This window comes from Mirounga leonina, unplaced genomic scaffold (assembly GCF_011800145.1).
Source record: "Mirounga leonina isolate KUSES-001 unplaced genomic scaffold, KU_Mleo_1.0 Mir_92, whole genome shotgun sequence".
Taxonomy (NCBI): Eukaryota; Metazoa; Chordata; class Mammalia; order Carnivora; family Phocidae; genus Mirounga; species Mirounga leonina.
Genome location: NW_023270852.1, coordinates 5,370,112 through 5,384,015, shown reverse-complemented (window position 1 = coordinate 5,384,015; position 13,904 = coordinate 5,370,112). Strand labels below are relative to the sequence as shown.

General features: G+C 47.1%; 1 long non-coding RNA gene across 2 annotated transcripts; it reads left to right on the top strand.

Annotated features, from left to right (window-relative positions):
- Window positions 1-4,358: 4,358 nt before the first annotated feature.
- On the top strand, window positions 4,359-11,307 carry LOC118004103. Of its 2 annotated transcripts, XR_004677479.1 has the most exons (3): window positions 4,359-4,744; window positions 6,131-6,265; window positions 9,012-11,307. It is a non-coding gene; the product is annotated as an uncharacterized LOC118004103 (long non-coding RNA). The 2 variants fall into 2 exon arrangements; XR_004677478.1 differs by lacking the exon at window positions 9,012-11,307 and having other exon boundaries at window positions 6,131-7,092.
- Window positions 11,308-13,904: the final 2,597 nt, after the last annotated feature.

The window sequence follows — 13,904 nt, the reverse complement described above, 5'->3', positions numbered from 1 at the left end:
GGATTAATCCCTGACTTTGCCATTTACTAGTTTTGTGGCCTCGGAGAAGTCACCGAGCTCTCTCTGCCTCTGTTTTCTCATCTGTGAAATGGGGGCGGTATTCCCCTGCTCCCCTGGCTCCTGGGAGGATTACATGAGGCAGAGCAGTGAGTCACCCGATGAAGAGCCCGGCACACAGTTCTATGGCTAGCCACCCCAACTCTGGCTGCGTCTTTTTGCAGCCGCTCACCCACAAAAGCCCGTATCTCGGGTCTCTACTGTGTTCAGACCTGTGTCGGGTTCCACAGTCTATTCAAAGGGAGCACAAGGCTTAATTCTAGAAGAGATTGCAATCTAGGTGGGAGGGCAAGATAAGTGCATGAAGCAACCTGAAAACAATTCTGAGGCAATACATAGGACAGCATATCATCCAGTGCCGTGAGGCCCCACTGGGAGGCATTGTGTAGGGCCAGGAGGTTCATGGGAGAGGGCTCTTGCCGGAGGGGGGGTAGGGGGGAAGGATGTGGTCTGCAAGGCAGCATAGGCGGGGACGGGCAGAGCCGATGGCAGAGGAGTGGCGCTGGAGGACGGTGCTGGGCCAGGGGAACAGCATGAGCGAGGGCGGACGCGGAGGTGGGCCAGGGAGTGGCCCCAGCTAACATGCGCGTGTGCATGCGAGGGGCAGTGGAGCTGAGGGTTTTGTGGAGGGAGAGCCAGGAGGCTTTGCCAAGAAAATCCCTCCGCTCTCGGCAGCCTGGCTGAGTTGCTTGAGTTTGATGAAGTAGGTGGCTGCCAGGCAGGTGGGGCTCGGCGCTGTGAAACAGGCCTGGGGAAGGTCCCGTTGGCGGCACCGGTAGGAGGGTCTGTGAGGGAGATCCTGAAGTCAAGGTGACGGTCAGAGACCTTTACTGAGCGCTTTCCGCATACCCTGAGCTCAAATTGCTGGATCCCAACATGTTACCCAGAAAGGGCACTCCATTGGCTTGTACAAGTAGTCCAGGTGGCAGTGGGCAGTGGGTGGGTAGCGGGAGGAAGCAGGATGGAGGAAATGCATTCACAGCATATGCAAATCGGAGCCCCAGCTCTGCTGAGGAAAAGAACAGGATGAGGGCTGAGACTGGAGGTAGCAGTGAGGAGAGGAGAGAGAGGGGACTCCAGCTGGGCTCTGAGAAGCAGGGCTGGGTACACATTCACCAGGCAGAAGCCTCTCTCCACAGGTGCACACACCTGTATACCTACAAGTACATGGGTGTAGCCCCCCAATTTACACGTGCATGCTAATCATACCCAGAGACCCTTAAGGAAACACGCACACGCACATGTACGCAAATGCACGTGGACGCACACATGCAGGCACACGCCAACACACATGTGCGTATACACGTGTTCTCCACCCCTCCCACCCCCCACCCCCGCCCAGTCCAGCCTCTCCTAGGGCTGGAGCTGGGGCTGGCATTGGGTTTACGGCAACCAAGCCAGGAAGAATCTGTCCTGCCTGGGCACCGAGTCCATTTCGGATGGAGCCTTCTCCAGCCTTTCCTTGTAAACACTATTTATTTTGGAAAGCAACTTCTCTGTTTTCAAATAAAAAGTTGGGACATGTGGTATTGAATTTCCCTGATCTGACATTGACCTAGAAAAATGTGCTGGCAGGAACAGAAAATGCGCTGCCCCACTGTGCTGGCAGGCACAAGTGAGTTTCGCTCTTCTTGGCTTTGACTGCAAAGGTTAAGGTGCAAACGAGGGGCTAGTGCTGCCTCCTTGTGCGAGCAGCGTTCTCCCTGCAGGGCTGGGGGAAGCTGAGGCCTGAGTCTGGGGGCTTCCTGCAGGCCTGGGTGCTCATGGTGTTGAAGAGCAGGCTGGCAGGGTCAATCAGAGGCAGCTCTGGAGGGGCAGCTGATCACGGGGGCCAGTGACAGGGGCCAGCAGGCAGAGCTGCTCCAGTCCATGCAAAGCAGGTATGGGGCCCAGCTAGGGGGATCCCCAGAGTCATCATCGGGGGACGGGCAATGCAACTTCAGCTCTGGATGAGGTTTGAAACGGGCTCCTGTCTCTTGAAGGAGAACAGGCTTCCAGGAGACAGAGAGGCCACGATGGTCTGGTGAAGGTCAGGGTCTGCTCCAGGCCTGCCGGGGGCCTGGGTACTAGTTATATAGAATCCAAGCAGAAGCTCTGCACCATGCTGGGAACATGAGCACTCACAGTCCTTTTAGGGGCACGGGGTCCTGATCTGATGGGCATCAAAGGAGGCTGAAGAAGCAATATGCAATCCACTGCCCCACAGAACCCCTCAGAATCCCCCAGAGAAGTGGGTGACTTAATTCTCTGCCTGTTGAGACCAGGCTTCACATTCTGCCCGTTTTCCCCATGGCCTCTTGTGAGGATGAAATGAGATCAGAAATGTAATGTGCCCAGCCAGGGCCCGTAACACAATAAGTGCTCAGCGAATCTGAGATCATATCCTGGCTTCACCACTGACTCGCTGTGTAGACTAGGGCAGTCTACCCACCTGTGCCTTAACTTCCTCATGTGTAGAAGGCAGGTAATAATAAAACGTACTTCACGGAGCTGTTGGGGATCTGATGAGTTAATATACATAAGGCACTGTGAATAGTGCCCGGCACTTAATAAGCACGATGAAATGTTTGCTTATAAATTAAATATTATTCTTAGTGATTTATTCTTGCATGCATTCACTTATTCATTCAGCAAGTATTTATGGAGGGCCTGCTACGTGTCGATACTGTTCAGGCCCTGGGAATACAATGGTGAACAAGAGACAAACTCCGTGGTAGGTAGAATGATGTCTGCCCCACCCCCTGGATGTCCATGTTCTAATCCTGGACCGGGTACATAGGCTGTGCTACATGCAGGGGAGGGGGGGCAGGTTTAAGGTTGCAAATCAGCTGGTCAGAAGATAGATTATCTTGGGGAATGGGGTGGGGGGGCAGGAGGCTCAACATAATCACCAGGGTCCTCCTAAGTACAGGAGGAAGACAAGAGAGGCAGAGTCAGATATGTGAGGGCCAAGCAGAGGTCAGAGCGATGGGATTTCGGGCTTTGATGATGGAAGAGGGCCACGAGCCAAGGAGTGTGGGTGGCCTGAAGAAGCTGGAAAAGGGAAGGAGCTGGATTCTCCCCTGAAGCCTCCAGAAAAGAATGCGGCTCTGCCCCTGATTTTAGCCCAGTGAGCTCTCTGCCTTCCAGAACCTTAGGATAATAAATCTGTGTTGTTTTAAGCCACTAAGTTTGTGGGAATTTGTTATAGCAGCAATAGGATACGAACCTAAATCCTTCCTCATGGAGCTTACGTTCGTCCAGGGGGAGTAGATAGTAAGGAAGTAAATAAGGAAATAAACATGGTGTGTGGGATGGGCATTTTCTCTTCTTTCTCTGCGGTGGTGAGCCTGGCTGCTGGGCACAGATGTAACTGCAGGGAGCAGGGGGCAGGACAGGCTGGAGGGAGCTTGTCAGGCTGCCGTCCCCCCAGTATGGGCACCTCCACCCATCATGCCCCTCCATGTGGCCGAAGGGCAGGGACTGCTCGGGGCCAGTGCTGCCAGGCTCTGGTGGGACACACAGCTGGGGATCCGGGGCTCCGGGGCTGGGGGGGGCAGGTGTGCAGGGTCTGGTGCAGGAGTGGGTGGGGCTGCTGCAGGAATTAGCTGGCTCCTGGGGGGGCCTGCTGGTGAGGCGATGAGAATGACGAAAATGTGGGATTTGTCAGAGCCAATCAGGAGGGTCGCCTCTGTGAGAACCTCTCCAGGTTTTTGTAGTACAAGCTCTTGATTGAGCATAATGAGCAGCACCCAGCATCGGTTCTGGGTGGTTTTGCTGCAAACATCTTTGCCGCAGGCGTTTTCACTGCATAACTAATTGACCGTAAGACAGTTTTGCAGTAAAAGATAAAATAATGGGCTGGCTGGTTACATTCCTCCATTGATACATCCACTGCCTTCTGCAGAGCTAATGTATGGACGCCGGTTGTCAGTTGGGTTTTATTGCTCCATTGACAGGCTTCCGGGAGGTGTGAAACACAGAGTGGAGGGCCAGACTGCAAGCCACAGTCACCGGAGGAGAGGACCCCCGGGCCCCCGAGAGCAAGGCTCAGTCACAAACGGCTGAGCCGCAGCCTTTTGTCCCCACGCCCGGGGCCAGCCGCCCTGTGGGAGGCTTTCACAACGCCTTCCGGGGCTCGGTTACAAGTACGCATCCTAGGATTTGGGAAGCGGATACCTCTCTGATGAAGGAAGAAATGAATCATTTTATTAACTTTTTCACGTTTCATTGGGTCCTTTTAAATGCCCCTCTTTTAGGTGTCGTTATTTTATCTTTTACGGCAGAACTGCCTTACGGCAAATCAGTTTTGCGGCAAAGACGCTTACGGCGGAGATGCTCCTGGCGAAATACCAGACGTGCCAAGAAATCCTGCCCGAAGGAGGCTGCAACACGCCGCTTGGCTTGGCTTTCATCTTGCCCAGCTGCTTACCAAAGCCTTCCTCTTTCCTCTTCGAGGCCTTTAGTTGGCAGGGCTGAGCCCGGAGAACTACCTCAGGAGATGGCTGAAGCCTGGCTCGAATCCGGCCTCCCCAGCTCCTCCCTGCCCGTCCCTGAAGTCGGCCCCATCCTGAGCTGGAGGACCCGCAACCCAGCACCAGGTGGGGGCTGCTTCTCAGCTGTGGACTGAGGGAATGGAGCCTTGTGGCCTATGTTCGGGAATTCACCGAAGGGGCATCATCCCCGTGGTAGACGGACTCTGATTTATGTGAGTGCACACGGGAGGGCACAGAGACCCTGGGTAGGTAGGTAGGTAGGGGGGAAGAGCTGTCTTTGACCTAAATTCACGACGGCGCTTGGGCCCGTGCGTAAACTCTGCATACATGTGTGCATCCACCACTGCCTGCCCTCCGGCTGCCCTTGCGGTCTCGCTGATGGCCTTTGATGCCGGATTCCCAGGCCCCTGAGACTTTGAACTTGACTTGATTGCCTCACCTCACCAGGGGTGGGTGGGGAGGGGAGCGTGTGCGCTGTTGTCCACAGGTGTGCCCCTGTGGGATGTGTGCACTTGGAGCGGGGCCGCTGCACACCCGGCAGAGCTGTGTTAGGTTATGCGGGGATATACTAACTTGACCTTTCTTTTTTAACCCGAAGAAGGGGCATCCTTTCCTAATTTGCATGAAGGTGGCCTATGGGCCATCCAGGCCCTGACCTGGCTCACAGAGATGCAGCCTTTACAGCCATGATCTGTGTGGTGAGGCCTCAGCCTTTACGTCCCTGTATGAAATTTCAGTTGTTTAGTAGCTATGGTCCTGCTCCCTGGGTCAGCCTTGACTTGGACTCTAACTCTTATTACTCATCTGAGTCTCTCAACCCTGAGGCTGGACCCAGAACTCTGCCCCTGCCTGGCGTCTGCTGTATCTGAGCTCGCTGTCTGCAGCTTACCTGCCTTTCAGAGTTCTCAGCCAGGGGCAAAGGCAGTGTTTGCATGGCCAGGGAGGGGCAGAAAACCGAGTTGAGAAAATACTTCTAAAGCCAGACCTAGGGAAGGGGTAGAGTCTAAACTGGGACAGCCTTTCTGGGGAGCAGTTTGGCAATATGGATGGATTCACATCCTTGGATGCAGTGATCCCGCTCTTGGGAATTTGTGCTTAAGAGAGAATCAAAGATGTGTGCGCAGATTTTGCCGAAGATGTTAGTTGAAGCATTGTTTGTGCTAGCAGTGGTTGAAAATAACCCAAAGGTCCATCAAGAGAAGGAGTGACTGAATCACAGAGGGTCCTCGACTTTCACACATAGGAGTGTTCCCAGAAATCCATCCAAATGTCACATGTTTGAATCTTGGACAATAGCTTATTTTGAAAAACTAACAATGGCTCTTAAAGTTAGGAGAGACGTTACTATCCTCCCCTACTTTAAAAACATTATCGATTCATGGAATATGCCTTTGAAGACACAATCTTGAATAATATGTGTCTTAGTTTGGGTTTCCCCCAAAGTAACACCTGTGATAACAATTTGCGGGTGGATGGGAAGCCAGGCTGGAGTACGCGGAAATGGGAAATGCTGAGGGGATATGGTGAGGCGCTCATCGGGTCTGTTATGGTACGTCTCTAGATTTTGTATGTTTTCCCTGATTCTTGTCCCTTAACAGTGGAACCTACAGGTGGCTAGCCAATCCAGAGGGTGCTCATTTGAGAATGAAGACTTCCCACGTGATTTCTGATCTTGTCACAGTTTGATGATTACTACATCAACATTTCTACTTTCCTCGGGTTTTTATAAAATTGTAAGTACCAAATGCCATCTCCAAGTAATCTGTTAACTCAGGTGGGCTAGAAACATACATTTCATTATTTCCATGACCTGAAATGAGTTTTATTTTAGACTCATATCACTGAATGAGGGAAATTAATCCCCATAAGTACGGGGGCTGCCTCGACCCTTTTCCTAGGGCCTGGGAAGGTGTATAGTGCCAGATGTTGGTTGCAGGGTGGGGTGGTGGGGGTTGCAGTGAGGCGGTGGAAGGTTGTCTACACTGAGAGGCCTCCTCGCTGCTCGGTCACTCGTCCACACCAGCTCATCCATCCCGAGTCCCTCTGAGTCCACTGGCTCTGTGGCAGTGATCCCATGCCCTCTCAGAGGCAAGGGCATCACTCAAATGCCCTTGGCTACACTGAAAGCAAAGGCTGTTTCCCTCTGCTTTCTGAGATCAGTCCCTACAACATCTGTGTGTGACACTGTCCTTTCCCTCGCCCACCCCTACACGAAGGGACTCTGCCCGGGAGAGGGAGGGCCGGGGAGGGGACAAAGTGTGCCGGAGCCTCTGTTCCTGGCCTAGCCCCGCTATTTCTCTTTTTCTCCCATCAAAGAAGTTTTTTGTTTTTATTTTTGTTTTGCTTTCAAGGGTGAGAAAAACCGCTCTGTCCAGCAACTGTATAGCTCCACATCTGGTGTATTATCCATCCCAGATTCCTTTCTGTTCCTGCTGTTCTGGTTGTCTATTGTTGAATAAGAAACTACCCCATCAGTGAGTGGTATAAGACATGTACATTTTATTTGGGTCTAGGGTTGCCAGATAAACCGTGATGAATATTTCACCTGTATGTATTTTATCTTCAAATGTTAAAAACTTAAAATTTATCTTCAAATACTATACCTATAAAAATTTAATCCCAGTTAAATTTGAATTTTAGATAAACAGTTTTTTTTTTAAATATGAGTATATCCCATGCAATATTGGGGACATACTTATACTAAAAAATTATTTGTTGTTGATCTGAAATTCAAATTTAACTGGATGTTCTCTATTTTTTTTTTTAAGATTTTATTTATTTATTTGACAGAGAGACAGCGAGAGAGGGAACACAAGCAGGGGGAGTGGGAGAGGGAGAAGCAGGCTTCCCATCGAGCAGGGAGCCCGATGCGGGGCTCGATCCCAGGACCCTGGGATCATGACCTGAGCCGAAGGCAGACGATTAACGACTGAGCCACCCAGGTGCCCCATGGATATTCTCTATTTTTATTTGCTAAATCTAGCACCCATATTTTGGTCACAGTCTTGTGGGTCAGGAATTTGAGTAGGGATTGGCAGGGGTAAAACATACCCTTCCACGGGGCCTCTTCATGCATGTGTCTGGTGCAAGGGTACTCTGTGGCCTCATATGCCCTCTTCACATGAAGTCTTGTCCTCCACGGCTTTTCCATGCACTTAGAGATTCCCACACAAGGAGGCTCTAAGACCCGGCTCCAGAAACAGGAAATAGAAGCTGTTAGCCTCCTGACGTCTTGGACCTTGCAACTGGGGCAACACCATTTCTGCCTTATTCTACTGGTAGAATCACAAAACCCACCTGGCTTCACTAGGAGGGGACATAGACCTGACCTCTTAATGGGAGCCGTCATCTTTAATGTGCCACCTCAAAGTTCGGATGTCATCTGTGTTTCTTACGTTGTTCTTTTCCTAGGGCCAAGGTACTAGCTCTGTTCAGCTGCTGCTTGATTGGGTGAAGGGCCCTAGAAAAAGGGGTTGTTCAAAAGGGTATGGGAATCTCGGTTAATATTTCAATAGGTCATCCCACCAGACAACCAAAAAAATCGATAGGGCCAAATATTATATACAGGTGGTCCCTGCCTTACAGTGGCTTGACTGATGATTTTTTAAATTTTACAGTGGTGAGAAAGTGATGCACATTTAGTAAGAACCATACTTTGAGTTTTGATCTTTTCCTGGGCTGGTGAGATGTGGTACGGTCCTCTCTTGTGATGCTGGGCAGTGGCATCATGAGGGTAGACAACGGAACATTCACAACCATTCTCTTGTCCTACAACCATTCTGTTTTTCACTTTGAGTACAGTGTTTACTACAGGATGCCAAGTATTCGACACTTCATTATAAAATAGGCTTTGTGTTAGATGGTTTTGTCCAACTGCAGGCTAATGTTCTGAGCACATTGAAGGTAGGCCAGGCCAAGCTATGATAGGTGTACAGGCATATTCTTTTTATTGTGCTTTGCTTTATTGCACTTGGCAGATAGTGCGGTTTTTTACAAATTGAAGGTCTGTGGCAACCCTGTATGGGGCATGTCTTTCAGCACCATTTTTCCAATAGCTTCTGCTCACTTCTTGTCTGCATCGCATTTTAGTAATTCTCATAATGTTTCAAACTTTTTCATTACTTTATTTAAAAAAAATTTTATTAGAATAAGCGGTGGGGGGGGGGCAGGGGAGAGGGGCAGAGGGAGAGGGAGAAGCAGACTCCCCGCTGAGCAGGGAGCCCGACATGGGACTGGATCCCAGGACCCTGGGATCATGACCTGAGCCGAAGGCAGACACTTAACTAACTGAGCCACCCAGGTGTCCCACTTTTTCATTATTTATTATGGTGATCTGTGATCCGTGATCTTTGATGTTACTGTTATAATTGTTTTGGGGTGCTGTGAGTTGCGTTCCTATAAGGTGATGAACTTAAATGTTGTATATGTTCTAACTGCTCCACCGACTGGCCATTCCCTCCCATTTCTCTCTCTCCTCAGGCCTCCCTAATCCCTGCCTGAGACACAACAATATTGAAATTAGGCCAATTAATAACCATGTGTTCAAGTCTCTCACTTTAAGTCCGAAGCTAGAAATGGTTAAGCTTAGTGAAGAAAGCATGTCAAAAGTGGAGATAGGCCAAAAGCGAGGCTTCTGGCACCAAACAGTTAAGCTAAGTTGTGAATGCAAAACAAAAGTTCTTGAAGGAAATTCAAGGTGCTACTCCAGGGAATGCACAAATGATAAGAAAGTGAAATAGCCTTATTGCTGATACAGAGAAAGTTTTAGTATTCTGGATAGAGGATCAAACCAGCCACACCATTCCCTTATGCCAAAGCCTAATCCAGAGCACAGTCCTAACCCTCTTCAATTCTACGAAGGCTGGATGTGATGAGGAAGCTATAGAAGAAAAGTTTGAAGCTAGCAGAGGTTGGTGCATGAGGTGTCCAGGAAAGAAGCTATCTCTGTAACATTAAAAGGCAAGGTAAAGCAGCTAGTGCTGATAAAGAAGCTGCAGCGAGTTATCTGGAAGCTATAGCTCAGATTAGTCATGAAGGTGGCTACACTAAACAGACTTTCAGTGTAGATGAAACAATCTTCTATTGGAAGAAGCTGTCACCTAGGACTTTCATAGCTACAGAAGAGAAGTCAATGCCTGGCCTCAAAGCTTCAAAGGACAGACTGACTTTCTTGTTAGGGTCAAATGCAGCTGGTGACTTTGAGTTAAAGTCATTGCTCTTGGAACATTCTGAAAATCCTGGGGCCCTTAGGAATTAGGCCCAGTCTACTCTGCCTGTGCTCAAACAAGGGAACAACAAAGCCCGGGTGATAGCGTATCTGTTTGCAACCTGATTTATGAATATTTTAAGAATATTTGAGCCCTACTGTTGAGAAAAAAGATTCCTTTCAAAATCTTACTGCTCTTGACAATGCACCTGGTCACCCAAGAGCTCAGATGGAGATGTACAACGAGATGACTGCTGTTTTCATGCCTGCTGACACAGCATCCGTTCTGCAGCCCACGGATCAAGGAATAATTTCAACTCAAGTCTCATTTAAGAAACACATTGTAAAACTATAGCTGCCACACATAGTGATTCCTCTGATGGATTTGGGCAACATCAACTGAAAACCTCTGGAAAGAACTCGCCATTCTAGATGCCATTAATAATAGAAATCAATAAAAATAACAATAAAGAAGTCAAAATATCCACATTAACAAGAGTTTGGAAGAAGCTGATTTTGACCCTCATGGATGACATTTGAGGAGAGACTTCAGTGGAGGAGGTAACTGCAGATTGGTGGAAAAGCTAGAGAACAAGAATGAGAAGCGGAGCCTGAAGATGGGACTGAATTGCTACAGTCTCATGATAAAACTGTAACAGATGAGGAGTTGCTTCCTGAGAAGAAGAAAAAAGGGCTTTCTTGAGATGGAATCTGTTCCTGGTGCAGGGACTATGAGGATGGTCGCAACGACAACAGAGGATTTAGAGTATCACGTAAACTTAGTTGATAAAGCAGAAGCAGAGTTTGAGAGGATTGACTCCAATTTTGAGAAGTTCATGGTGGGTGAAATGCTATCAGACAGCATCGCATGCTACAGAGAAATCGTTTGTGGGAAGAAGAGTCCATGGATGCAGCAGACGTCATTGTCTTATTTTAAAAAAATTGTCACAGCCACCCCAGCCTTCAGCAACCACCACCTGATCAGTCAGCAGCCATCAACATCGAGGCAAGACCCTCCAGCAGCAAAAAGATGACTCGCTGGAAGCTCAAATGACAGTATTTTTTAGCAAGAAAGTATTTTTAAATTAAGATATCTGCAGTTTTTTTTCCACATAGTGCTATTGCATACTCAATAAACTACAGTACAGTGGAAACATAACCTTTATATGCACAGAGCAACCAAAACATTCAACTCACTTTATTGTGATACTCGCTTTATTGCGGTGGTCTGGAACCAAACCTGCAGTATCTCTGATGTATGCCTGCATTTTGACTTAACAATATTTCAACTTTGGATGAGTATATTGGGATGTAACCCATGGTAGGTCAAGGAAATTCTGTAATGATTCAGAAAGATATTCACAAAATGTTAAATGTAACAAGTTACAACACTGTGTTTACAGTATGATGTTTTAAAAAAGTTACTGTATAAATATTGGATAGCTATATGCAATAATGTCAGCAGTTGGTGGTTTATCTGTAAAAGGTGTGATTCTGGCACATTTTAAGCTTTCTGTTTGTGTTTTTGGTATTTTATAAAATGAATATATGTCAAGTTTATTTTAGGAATAAAAAGGTTATCATAAAACAAAACATAATCCACTGTCCTCTGAATTATTAACCTGTTTGTTATTTGTATAAATTTTGTTGAGCATGTACCAGTTACTATTCTAGTCTTCGGGGATTCTGCCATGAACAAGCCAGATGAGATCTTCCCTAGAGCCTTTAGAGAGGACATGGTCCCACCAACACCTTGATTTTGGACTTCCTAGCCTCCAGAAGTCCAGAGAATAAATTTGTGTTGTTTTAAGTCACCCAGGTTGTGATAATTTGTTATGGTAGCCCTGGTGCATGCAGGTAACCCTTTTATTCCTTGAATCTTATTAACCAATGATGTAGATTTCCATTTTGGAAATAGGCAGTCTAATTGTCTCCCACTTTGCAGGTAGGGAAACAGATTCTGGGAAGATGTGTAGCTTATCCCAGACTCCACAGAACATGGCTTCCGTAGCAGAGCCAGGACTCAAACCCTGGTCTCTCTCCCTCCGACATTTAGGCTCTCCCCATGATTCCCAGCTTAGAGACCTGGGTTTCTAGCAGTTGTTTTTTATTTTTAAGTTTTTTATTTAAATTCCAGTTAGTTAACACACAGTGTAATATTAGTTTCAGGTGTACAATAGTGATTCATCACTTCCATACAACACCCGGTGCTTATCACAAGTGCACTCCTTAATCCCCATCACCTATGTAGCCCATCCTTGCCCCCACTCCCTACAGGTAACCATCAGTTTGTTCTCTATAGTTGAGTCTGTTTCTTGGTTTGCCTTTCTATATTTTTCCCTATGTTCATTTTGTTTCTTAAGTTCCACATATGAGTGAAATCATACGGTATTTGTCCAGCAGTTTCTACGAAGTCTTACGCATCTGTTTCTAAGGTCCTCGCTACCTTCCCTGCCTGTCAACCTGCAGAGACAAAAAAAGCAGCCCCCAGGGGACCTCTCCTTGGCAGGAGCCCCTCTTCCTCTTGGCTAATGAGGTGTCCTTGTTAGGGCTGGCCCTCTTGTAAGACCAATGAGTCCCAGCTGGGATGAATGGACTTAGCTGTTTCCAGGGGTGCTCACTGCCACTTCTATCTGCAGCAGCTGATAGGCCCTCTGCATCATTTGCTGAGGTCAGGGTGTTTCCCTCACTCAAGAAACCACAGCCCCTCCTCTGACCAGGCGAGGAAAGGCCTACCATTGCTTTCCTTTCTTTAGATGAGGTTTCCCCCCTCCCAGATTTTAAGATGAATACGTGCTTTTTGAAAAAAAGAAAAGATAAAGGACAAAGAAAACAAAAATTACTTATATAATCACCAACTGTTTACTATTTCCAAATGTCCAGAAGGAAAAAAAAACTACATCTGGTTATGTTACATATACAGACACATACATTCCCAGAACAAATTCAACTGTGTTTAAAAAATAACATAAATGGACTCTGCTCATGGAGAAATCGAGCCATCAGAACAAGTTTTGTACTCTATCCTAAGCATCTCCCCAGGTTGTCAAAATTTCTTTGTAAATACCATTCTCAACAGCTGCATCCTACTAGTCTGCTACGTGGATCACCCCTTATTAATCATTTATTATCTGTTACCAAGCATTCAGATTGCTTATAGTTTTTCATTAACTTAAAAAAAAAAAAACGGTTATGAGCATACTTGATATGCCTTTGTATACGTTTCTGATTATGCCCTTGACACGAACTTCCTGGGTCCAAGGTTACAGACATAACTTTTTTACAGCTTTATTGAGGTATGATTTACACAACATAAAATCTACCCACTGTGAGTGTATAATTCAGTGATTTTTAGTAATGTATACAATCATGCAGCCATCCCTATGGGTCAGTTTTAGAACACACTTATCACCCCAGAACATTTCCTCCCATTCCTTTGCTGTCAAACTCCCATTCCAGGCCCAGACAATACTGATCTATCTTTTTTTTTTTTAAAGATTTTATTTATTTTTTTGAGAGAGAGAGAATGAGAGACAGAGAGCACGAGAGGGAAGAGGGCAGAGGGAGAAGCAGACCCCCTGCTGATCAGGGAGCCCGATGTGGGACTCGATCCAGGGACTCCAGGATCATGACCTGAGCCGAAGGCAGTCACTTAACCAGCTGAGCCACCCAGGCGCCCCAATACTGATCTATCTTTATAGATTTCCCTTTTCTGCCATTTCATATAAACAGAATCACACAATATATATTTTTCATATGGTTTCTTTCACTTAGTGTCCTGTTTTTGTGGACTGTTGTTGTAGCATGAATCAGGAAGGACATAGTTCCTTTTTGTTGCTGAATAGTGGTGTGTGGATGTACCACGTTGTGTTTATCCATTCACCTATCAGTGGAAATTTGGACTGTTTCCAGTTTTTGCTATGAATATTTGCTTACAAGTCTTTGGGCGTGTTTGCATTTCTTTTGGGTAGATACCTAGCAGTGGGTTATATGGCAAGTTTATATTTAATTTTTTAAAAAACTGCCATACTGTTTCCAAAGTCGCTGCCACGTGTCACATTCCCACCAGCAGTGTTACGAAGGTCACACTTATTTTCCATCCTTGTCAACACTTGCCATTTCAATTCTATAGCCCTTCTAATAGGTGCGTATTGGTATCTCTCTGT